Genomic DNA, 12,132 nt, shown 5'->3' on the forward strand with positions numbered 1-12,132 from the left:
AGGAGTTGCTAGAGTTTGTATTATATATAACACTGAATGCTTTTGTATCCAACACAACTGTACAGTACTCATTTTAAAATGGACTAATCTAACATAAATGTTCTGCAGTTAGGATTATATCAAATCGAGACTTCGTCATTGTCATATTCTCGAAACAAAGCAAAGTAAATGGAACGTTTTAATTAGCCTACACTCATATTTTGTAAAAATATGAAGAATTGTGTCAAAATTACAAAGAACAAAGGTCATACTACAACAGATTGCATTGTCAGCATTTCCACAGCAACCATCTGCTCTTGGACCTGTAACTGTGAGTGGCATTGAGGAATCAGTCCGGAGATGCTTGGAAGCACTTGCACTTGACATATCCCTAAAGCAACTCCCTTCCCCCCTCCACTTCTCCATAATCCTACCCTTTATGCATGGTCTATGTCATCAAATGTACAGTCACCAGCCAACCTCCATGCTGCTAACAGTTGAAGTCCATACTTTCCTTCTCTTCACAATTACTGCACCGAGATCAGTTTTCAAACTAGCTGCAACTCAGTGCACCGTTATTGTTTTCACAAACAGCAAGCTTGTTATCTTCGATGCTAGACACAAAATGCTGGAGTAATTCAGTGGGACAGGCAGCAACTCTGGAAAAAAGGAATGGGTGATGTTTTGGATCGAGACCAATCTTTTCCCTGTCCCACTGTGTTATTCCAGCGTTTTGTGTCTATCTTCTGTTTAAGCATCTGCTGTTCTTTCCTACACCGCTTTTTATCTTTATTGGATTTGGTCTTCTTGATGTCCCCAGTTGCCCAGTTTATTCAAAAACAAACTAGGTTACAGCCCTGAAGCATTGGTCTCCTAAGAAAAAGCTGATGGTGTGGTTGTTGGTTAGCCGCTTGTGGTGCGAACCCTCGGCGCTGGGGGTTGGTCCCCTAATTTGAGGAAGGACATTCTTGCTATTGAGGGAGTGCAGCGTAAGTTTACAAGGTTAATTCCCAGGACTGCCATATGCTGAGAGAATGGAGCAGCTGGGCTTGTACACTCTGGAGTTTAGAAGGATGAGAGGGTATCTCATTGAAACTTATAAGATTGTTAAGGGCTTGGTCACACTAGAGGCAGAAAACATGTTCCTGATGTAGGGGGAGTCCAGAACTAGGGGGCCACAATTTAAGAATAAGTAGTAAGCCATTTAGAACGGAGACGAGGAAACACTTTTTCTCACAGAGAGTGGTGAGTCTGTGGAGGCAGGTTCTCTGGATGCTTTCAAGAGAGAGCTAGATAGGGCTCTTAAACATAGCGGAATCAGGGGATATGGGGAGAAGGCAGGAACAGGGTACTGATAGGGGATGATCAGCCATGATCACATTGAATGGCGGTGCTGGCTTGAAGGGCCGAATGGCCTGCTCCTGCACCTATTGTCTATTGTCTATTGTGTCCCAGCTGTTGCTGGGCGATGATTTCCTGCGGGCTCACTCACTATTAGTCGATGTGAGGGGGCAATGCCTTGTTCGTCTTCCCTTTCGGTTCCGTGCCTGGTTCTGGGGGGGGGTCCTGTTGCGGTCCCTGGTGGTTAGCCACTTGTGGTATGAACCCTTGGCTCTGAGGGTTGGGTCAAGTGACTTGGTTTGGCGGGAAGAGAGGGTCACAGGTCTCCCCAGGGGTATATATAACCATATAACCATATAACAATTACAGCACGGAAACAGGCCATCTCGGCCCTACAAGTCCGTGCCGAACACGTATTCTCCCCTAGTCCCATATACCTGCGCTCAGACCATAACCCTCCATTCCTTTCCCGTCCATATAACTATCCAATTTATTTTTAAATGATAAAAACAAACCTGCCTCCACCACCTTCACTGGAAGCTCATTCCACACAGCCACCACTCTCTGAGTAAAGAAGTTCCCCTCATGTTACCCCTAAACTCTGTCCCTTCATTCTGAAGTCATGTCCTCTTGTTTGAATCTTCCCTATTCTCAAAGGGAAAAGCTTGTCCACATCAACTCTGTCTATCCCTCTCATCATTTTAAAGACCTCTATCAAGTCCCCCCTTAACCTTTTGCGCTCTAGAGAATAAAGACCTAACTTATTCAACCTTTCTCTGTAACTTAGTTGTTGAAACTCAGGCAACATTCTAGTAAATCTCCTCTGTACTCTCTCTATTTTGTTGACATCCTTCCTTTAATTGGGTGACCAAAATTGTACACCATACTCCAGATTTGGTCTCACCAATGCCTTGTACAATTTTAACATTACATCCCAGCTTCTATACTCAATGCTCTGATTTATAAAGGCTAGCATACCAAAAGCTTTCTTTACCACCCTATCTATATGAGATTCCACCTTCAAGGAACTATGCACGGTTATTCCCAGATCCCTCTGTTCAACTGCATTCTTCAATTAGAAACATAGATACATAGAAATTAGGTGCAGGAGTAGGCCATTCGGCCCTTCGAGCCTGCACCGCCATTCAATATGATCATGGCTGATCATCCAACTCAGTATCCCGTACCTGCCTTCTCTCCATACCCTCTGATCCCCTTAGCCACAAGGGCCACATCTAACTCCCTCTTAAATATAGCCAATGAACTGGCCTCGACTACCCTCTGTGGCAGGGAGTTCCAGAGATTCACCACTCTCTGTGTGAAAAAAGTTCTTCTCATCTCGGTTTTAAAGGATTTCCCCCTTATCCTTAACCTGTGACCCCTTGTCCTGGACTTCCCCAACATCGGGAGCAATCTTCCTGCATCTAGCCTGTCCAACCCCTTAAGAATTTTGTAAGTTTCTATAAGATCCCCTCTCAATCTCCTAAATTCTAGAGAGTATAAACCAAGTCTATCCAGTCTTTCTTCATAAGACAGTCCTGACATCCCAGGAATCAGTCTGGTGAACCTTCTCTGCACTCCCTCTATGGCAATAATGTCCTTCCTCAGATTTGGAGACCAAAACTGTACGCAATACTCCAGGTGTGGTCTCACCAAGACCCTGTACAAGGTCTTCCCTACCATTTACCATGTACGCCCTATTTTGATTTGTCCTGCCAAGGTGTAGCACCTCACATTTATCAGCATTAAACTCCATCTGCCATCTTTCAGCCCATTCTTCCAAATGGCCTAAATCACTCTGTAGACTTTGGAAATCCTCTTCATTATCCACTACACCCCCTATATTGGTATCATCTGCATACTTACTAATCCAATTTACCACACCTTCATCCAGATCATTGATGTACATGACAAACAACAAAGGACCCAACACAGATCCCTGAGGCACCCCACTAGTCACCTGCCTCCAACCCGACAAACAGCCATCCACCATTACCCTCTGGCGTCTCCCATTCAGCCACTGTTGAATCCATCTTGCTACTCCTGCATTTATACCCAACAGTTGAACCTTCTTAACCAACCTTCCATGAGGAACCTTGTCAAAGGCCTTACTAAAGTCCATATAGACAACATCCACTGCTTTACCCTTGTCAATTTCCCTAGTAACCTCTTCAAAAAATTCAAGAAGATTAGTCAAACATGACCTTCCAGGCACAAATCCATGTTGACTGTTCCTAATCAGACCCTGTTTATCCAGATGCTTATATATATTATCTCTAAGTATCTTTTCCATTAATTTGCCTACCAATGAAGTCAAACTAACAGGTCTATAATTGCTAGGTTTACTCTTAGAACCCTTTTTAAACAATGGAACAACATGCGCAGTACGCCAATCCTCGGGGACTATTCCCGTTTCTAATGACATTTGAAATATTTCTGTCATAGCCCCAGCTATTTCTTCAATAACTTCCCTCAATGTCCTAGGGAATATCCTGTCAGGACCTGGAGACTTATCCACTTTTATATTTTTCAAAAGTGTCAGTACTTCTTTTACTTTGAAACTCATAGTATCCATAGCTACTTTAATAGTTTCCCTTACCTCACATAATTTAATATCCTTCTCCTTGGTGAATACCGAAGAAAAGAAATTGTTCAATATCTCCCCCATCTCTTTTGGCTCTGCGGATAGCTGTCCACTCTGTCTCTCCAATGGACCAATTTTATCCCTCGTTATCCTTTTGCTATTAATATAGCTGTAGAAACCTTAGCAACCTCATGTCTTCTTTTAGCTTTTCTAATTTCTTTCTTAAGATTCTTTTTACATTCCTTATACTCCTCAAGCACCTCATTTACTTCATGCTGCCTATAATTATTGTAGATCTCCCTCTTTTTCCGAACAAGATGTCCAAGATGAACAAGATGTCCAATTTCCCTTGAAAACCAGGGCTCCTACATATATACTACTGGTAACACCCTTGCCCATTGTTATGGTTCTGAGAACTGTTCTGTGTTAATCTAATAAAGATTACTTGTTTGACAACATGTGTCTCGCTATAATAGGCTAGAGTGAGCAAGTGCATCTGCAGTAAAAAACATTATGTTTTTTTAATAATTGTTAAATTTTGTTTAATTCTATAAATGTCACATTTCACCGCAAATGTTTTGTGTGAGGCTTTGGAATCTGGATTTCCAGGTAACTACAAGCTTGCCATTCTTTTTCTCTGGTGTCATGCTTTTGCCTGGAAGATCCTTTTATTACATTATTTCATTTCACGTTTTGGCATGCTTTTGAAAGTTCTGCAACAACCTGGAGCTCAATGCTCTTAAGACAATGGAATTGATTGAAGGCTTTAGGAGAGCTCCCCCTCCCCTCACCCCACTCACCATCAACAACACCACAGTCACATCTGTGGAGTCTTTTAAGTTTCTGGAAACCATCATCTCCAAGGACCTTAAGTGGGGGGCTACCATCGACTCCACAGTCAAAAAGGCACAACAGAGGATGTACTTCCTGCGGCAGCTGAGGAAGCACAATCTGCCACAGGCAATGATGGTCCAATTCTACACGGCCATCATAGACTCTGTTCTCACCTTCTCCATCATGGTCTGGTTTGGCTCAGCCACCAAGTACGACACCTGGAGGCTTCAGCGAATCGTCCGATCAGCTGAGAAGGTTATTGGCTGCAACCTTCCCTCCATTGACGAAATGTACACTACAAGTGCCAGGAAGCGAGCGGGTAAGAACATCTCTGACCCCTCTCACCCTGGCCACAAACTCTTTGAATCACTTCCCTCTGGAAGGCGACTCTGGACTGTCAAAGCTGCCACAGCCAGACATAAAAACAGCTTTTTTTCCACGAGTAGTAGCTCTACTCAATAACCAAAAATTTGTAGCCTTTTTTTGCTCTGGTATTTTATTTAATTCACATGTTTAATCAATAATGTTTTATTATTAATGTTTAATGTTTTATGTATCATTCTTAACTGTCACTGTATGTCATGTTGTCACTTGTGGGCGGAGCACCAAGGCAAATTCCTTGTATGTGAATACTTGGCCAATAAACGTATTCATTTATTCATTCATTCAACAGAAAAATCATTTGGTTTCAACCCTGTGATAAAAATGTTTGAAAATCAGCAAACTATGTCAGGCAGTGCTGGTCATTAATTACCATTTACTTCAAACACCAACATTGTGAGTATATCTGTTACTAAAGCGCTTGTTTTGTTGTGCATTTTCCAGTGATGGGGATAAAAAAAAAAAACAAGCATTTAACATCAGACATGCATGAATCCTGTGGTCAGACTATCACTTGGTCATCAGCCTTAGCCATCTATTATTTCTCCAAGATATGCACACATAGAATGACTAAAAATAAAAAAAGATGGCACCATGGCATAGTTGGTAGAGATGCTGCCTTACAATGCCAGAGACCCTGGTTTGATTCTGAACTCAAGTGCTATCGGTGTGGAGTTTGCATGTTCTCCCTATGACTGCGTGGGTTTCCTCCAGGTGCTCCAGTTTCCCCCCCCCCCCCCCCTCTTCCCAAGTATGTGCCAGTTGCGAAAAGAGGTCCTCTTTAGCCTCATCTGTAGCTTCTAGGGCTCAGGAACAGACACTGAGCACCAGGTGCGTGCTGGTTTGATATTAGGGTGAGCCAGAATGTTATGATACGTTCACTCATCCTGATGGGCCTATCGCTGAGTTGCCGGATTAGCTCAATCTTGATGGCAAAACTCATACTGTAATGACAGTCATCTTCCTACAGTTTGTTCTGAAAAAGGAGTACTTAATATCTAGTGAACACAAATAAAACCTGCAATTTATAATTTCTGCATTCATTAGGTAATGCGTTGCCCCCTCCTCTCTGCAGTCCATTATCAATAGGACATCATAGAGAGTCACACAGACTCTGAAGAACGGTCTTGACCCGAAACATCACCTATTCTTTTTCTCCAGAGATGCTGTCTGAGCCACTGAGCTACTTCAGCTTTTTGGTTTAAACCAGCATATGCAGTTCCCTCCTACACAGACATCATAGAGACAAGTTCTATTCATTCGATCACAGAGGGGCAAAATGGGTTACCAGAATAGAAAAAGTGACACAATGCTTCCCTCTGATATATTGAGCTGCTGCTGCAAGATGATGCTGAGAGTCTTTTGTAAGGATGAATACTGGTGATCTACCGGGGAGTTCAGTGGTTACTTTGCAATAGATGTCCAGCAGCTGTTCTTGTCCTTGTGAAATAACAGGGTATGCTGTCAAGGAACTTACTTATGCTATTTTCCTGATACGATTTTGCAGTTCTGTGGACAAAAACAGATTAGACTTAAACGGAAGAACTAATCAACATGTTGAAATAATATTGATGTTAAAACCAACATCCTTCATTGTCGATGTACTGTGAAATTGACAGAACATTTAGGATTTTCATTATTTGCCTTAAACTAATGTAGAAGTCCCTTGTGGTTACCGACAGGAATTCTGCCCACTTAAATGTCTTTCTATCTTACAGGTATTATCTACACCCTTCGCAGTCAATTGGGGACGATTAAAGAGGTGTGGAATTAAACTATTTAAATGCTGGCCAACTTTACTTAACCTGTCCTCATGCCACCGAGCTCTCAGATCAGGGATTAATTTTCTGAAACAAGGATTTTATTCACCAGATTGCAAGTATATCCTTCCTTTGGCATGAGGACTACAATTGCACACCTACTCCAGGTGCACTCACTGATGCGAGTTGTGTTTCTGCTTTTGTCAAGCTTTGATGAGCTGCTCCTTCACAACCTGTGTTCAATCTTGGGCTTTGTGTGGAGTCGCATGTTATTCTCTGATCATGTCGGTAGAATCTGGGTGGTCTGGATTCCTCCCACATCCCAAAGATGTGCAGATTGGTAGGTTACTTGGCCGCTGTAAAATTACTGCCAGTGTGAGGGTGAATAGTAGCATCTGGGGGGAGTATGGTGAGAAATATGCTGAGAATAAAATTGGATTGGTGTAGGATTTGTGTAAAAGGGTGCTTGTTGGTCAATACAGGCTTGGTGGGCCGAAGACCTTGTTTATGCCCTGGATGATTCTATGCCTCTCTAAACTTACCCAGGGCACTACTGGCTATTGAGTAATTGATCAGAGCTACAAGGAGATGAGAAGACCGCAGTTTCATGTGCCAGTGCATGCTACTCTCTGCTTGGCCAGCAGAGTTAGGCTATCATCATTCTGAGCTAGCAGGAACCCATGGTCTCCATCCTAGCATGTTTACCAAGACAGGCACTTCACTAGTTGTGTGTGTGCGCGAGGTTAGACATGATTGTAATTCTCATTCCTCACGATGAAAGGAAAAACTTGCATTTCCGCTTACTCCTTCATGATCTCAATGTGTTTCAAAGCACTTTATAGTTGGTTAAGTGCTTCAAAAGTGTTATAGTGTGCAGCAAATGCTGTATTCAATTTGCACCCAGCAAGGTTCCAGAAAAAGCTATGAGGTAATGATCGGATAATCTGTTTCTTCATGATAAATATTGGCCAGGACACGAAGGCTAACTCCCCTGGTCTTTGAATTAATGCCACAGGAGTTTTTAAAAATATATATCTGGTAGACAGATGGGGCCTCAGTCTAACATCTCATCTCCCAGTCTTCATAATTCACACAGTGACACAAGATGACTGCCTAGACTTTGAATTGAAGTCTCCAGAGTCAAACTTGAAGGTACACCCTTGTGCTTTGGAGGTGAATGCATTTCAACAGGATCAAGGTTGACAGCAATGATAGGCATCACTGAAAACTTGGAATCGTATATGAAGGATGGCTCAAAGCAAAAAGTAACACAGTGGATGCTGGTGACCTAAAAAAAAATTTAAAGGCAGAAAAGGTTGGAAATACTGAATAGGTCATGCTATTTCGGTGGAGAGAGAAATAGAACAAATGTTTCAGGTCAACAAATCCATCGAACAGAAACATTAACTCAGTATTTCTTTCCATAGATGTTGGACTGGCAGAGCATTTCCTGTACTTTTTTTCCCTTTGTACTAAGAACAGTCACAAGGCCTAAGTACAGAAGGGCAGTCACTACCCAGAAACCATGCTACAGAGGATGTCTGTACCATCGGAATGAGTTAAGAAATTCTCACTACATTGTCGTCAGCCTCTGCTTACAGATTCTGACTATATTTCCTTTTTTTCCTTCTGTTTATCTCATGCCCTAGTCAAAACAGATGTCAATTGTTTTTCGGATCTGTGTCCTAGTCTCTTTGCTGTTGGCAGTTTTTTCTGCTGTTTAGCTTTGCCGTTTTGATGGCTTCCTGTAGCTTAGTGAGTGCAATCAACAGTGTTTGGAGCAGTTCCAATGACCTGCTGAGGAAACGAATTGGATCGGCTCTGCTTTCAGATGTCAAAAAAAAAATCTCTGCATAGCTCTGATTTTATTTGCTAGTTGATCAGCGTTTGCGGCATCTCGTAGCTGCCACATGCAAGGAAAAGCAGGTGGAAAAGAAAACTTCCAAATCTTCCTGTGGGTGATCTTAAACACATGAGTGTTCAGCTCCACTCAGAGCAGAAGGTGTTTATTTGGGATTAAAGAAAGTCCCATTTATATATTCCTAGCAATTTAGGAATTTCTTGCTGAGCGAAATGGTTTAGTGCAAAGACCAAGGTTTTGGAAAATCGTCAATTTTCTGTCAGCCTGCATTCTCAAAAAAGTGCCTCTGAGATTATCTTCTGGTAAGAAACACAGTTGTAATGATTGATTGCCACGTCATATAAAGCTTATTGTGACGGAGTTGGGAGCAGAGCCATGGTACAATCCATTCAACCACCTGTACCGTGGTGAGATGCTTTTATGCGGAAAGTTTCTGATATTAGTTGTGCTGCCATGCAGAACTACCAAGAAGAAGCCAGATGCTTCTGAACAGCTGGAAATGGAAAACTGGAGGAGAAGTTAGCACCCCTCACCACAGGCCAGTTTCTCAAACCACCTGGTGACTAGATAGAAAGTAACAGCAGCCTGGGATCTCAGCCCTGCAGCATATAAACAAAAGATCTCAGATGCTCTGTCCATTGTAAACAGGTTAACGGCTGTGGAGCAATACTGCACATAAGGCACTTAATACAAAACTGCTAGCCAATCTGCACAAACCCCCCTGTGAGCTGATCAGAAATTAAATAGTAAATATATCACCATCTGGCTAAAGAACCAGAGGAACGATGAGAACAAATATTTTTAAGCAGTGAGATGTTGCGATGTGAATTTCACAGCCTTAATGGAAGATGAAAGCAGATTCGATCACAACTTCCAAAAATCAATTGCAAGTGCATTTGAAAATGAAAATAAAACTGCAGGTTGATGTGGAAAGAAGAAGTAAGTGGAAACAATTGGGTGGCAGCTGTAGAGTTGCTGCCTTACAGTGCCAGAGACCCGGGTTCAATCCTGACTATGGGCGCTGTTTGTACAGAGTTTGTATGTTCTCTCTGTGACCATGTGGGATTTTTCTGGGAACTCGGTTTCATCCCACACTCCAAAGATGTACAGGTTTGTACATTAGTTGGCTTCTGTAAATTATCCCTAGTGTGTAGGATAGAAGTGTGTAGGGGTGATCGCTGGTCGGTGCGGACTCGGTAGGCGGGAGGACCTATTTTCGAGATGACTAAAAATACTGCTCTTGGAAGCTCAAAATGATCTCATTCCCACTCTACTCTTTTATTTTTTGTCCCCTCTTGAAGACCCGCATGCAAACTTCTTCTTGCACACATAGTGTATTCATATTTATTATGACCTGTGGCTGTAGACTACAGTGAAGAAAGGATAGAAAGTGGTTGAGGAAAACAAGTTTAGTACTTAATTATTTGTTGGATCTTCTGGTAAATCAATGAATGGTTACAGTCGAGAATGGAGATATTTTGCCCATTTTGTCACAGCAGCTCTTTACCAGAGTATCTTTCTGATTCTACCCACTTGCAATGTTTCCTTCACTAGATTTTTTTTGTTAAATTCTCTCTTGAAAGCCACACTAGAATCTGCCCCACCATATCTGAAGGCAACGCATTCCAGATTCCAGCAACGTGCCACATGAAAATAATCCCTTTCTCCTTTTATTTTATACCTGTGACATTTAGTTCTCGGCCCCTCCACTGACGGGAACAACTTTCAACTACCACTCATCATTTTATGTACTTCTAGCAAATCTCCTCTCAGTTTTTACTTCCCATGCATTGAAATGCATTCACATTTTTCAGACAACATTATTGTTGCATTGGCTGTTGGCAGATTGAAGCAGGCTGTACAACAAAAGAATAATTCAATGAATCAATCTCAAGAGCATCTTTTCCGAGTGGCATGCTGGCTGAAGAACTTAATTTCCTTCTGCAAGTAATGTCAAAGAATCTTGTAGCATCATTAAAAAAAAAGTGGAAAGTGGGCCATAACGCAACATCCTTGTCCTTAGAACAATATATCTAAGAGTGCCTCACATTCCTTGCACTACGTTGTTCAGCCAAGATGATTATATATTTTTTAAAAGGTTTGGTATCCCCTGCCCATTCATGAGAAGAAAAAAGCATTAGCTTCTAATGCATGCAGTCAAACCACTAGATGAGCTCTTTCAATGAAGAGAGATTAGAAAGAACATTTGCAATGTTTGCAAATGAGTATAAGCAAAAATGGATATATATAAATCAAAGGTTTCACTGCCTATTTTACATATGCTTTAGCCTGCTGTGGTAACAATTATAATTATTCTCGTAGAGTGACAGCAGTTGTTTATCTGAATTGTCTACATTACTCTTTCTCTCAAGTATTTGCATATATATATATTAGAAAATTGTAGGGCTATCTCGAGACATTTTACAATGTAGCTAAATGCCCAAGAACATACCAATAGTATGCATCAAACATAGGACAAGAACAACATAGAACATGCAGCATGGAAGGGGCCATTCAGCCCATCATGTCAATGCCGACCAAGTTGGAATGCTAGGCTAGTCCCATTTTCCAGCAGTTGGCCCATAACCCTCTTAACCCTTCCTATCCAAATATGGCAAATGTCCAAATGACATCCAAGTCATAACACAAACAAAACCATGCTGACTGTCCCTAATCAGTCTATGCTTATCTAAATGCAAGTAGATCTTGTCTCTATGATTCCCCTCCAACAACTTTCCCACCACAGATGTCAGGCTAACTGGCCCATAGTTCCCTGGCTTTTCTTTGCTGCCCTTCGTATATAACAATAACCGCCCTCGGGTCTTCCAGAACTTCACCGGTAGCTAACAATGATGCAAACATCTCTGCGAGGGCCTCCACAATTTCCTCGCAAACTTTCCACATGTTGCTACCTTAAAGTGCTTTCAAACCATCAATCTTGGTAAATTTGTATATGATCTAAGACGTTCACACCAATGCCTCAATTCCTTAGCTTCCATCATCTTCCCAGTGTATTGAATTGCTATGCAACCCACATACTGTCACCGCAGACTGCCCTTTGACAATGGGAGCCTACTTATTTAGCTCAGTTGACACAATAACAATCATGCAAATACGCTTGAATGTCAATCCAATACATTTTTATATACTTTTCATTGATCTGTGAAATGATCTGTGTTAAAGTTGGCTGCTCTAGGGAACAGTGAAATTGTTTTATTAAGAAATGCACGTAAACTGAATGGTTTGGATGGTGCATATGCAAGCTCTTAGCAGTGGGCCTGTGGTTAGTAAGTGACTAAGTTATTCAAGATCAATTTCTGAGTACAAGACCAGGTTTCGGGACAACACAATACATATTCACAGATCCACTTGGAAATAACCTAGCACAAAAA

The sequence above is a fragment of the Amblyraja radiata genome, chromosome 3 (assembly GCF_010909765.2).
Source record: "Amblyraja radiata isolate CabotCenter1 chromosome 3, sAmbRad1.1.pri, whole genome shotgun sequence".
Classification (NCBI taxonomy): domain Eukaryota; kingdom Metazoa; phylum Chordata; class Chondrichthyes; order Rajiformes; family Rajidae; genus Amblyraja; species Amblyraja radiata.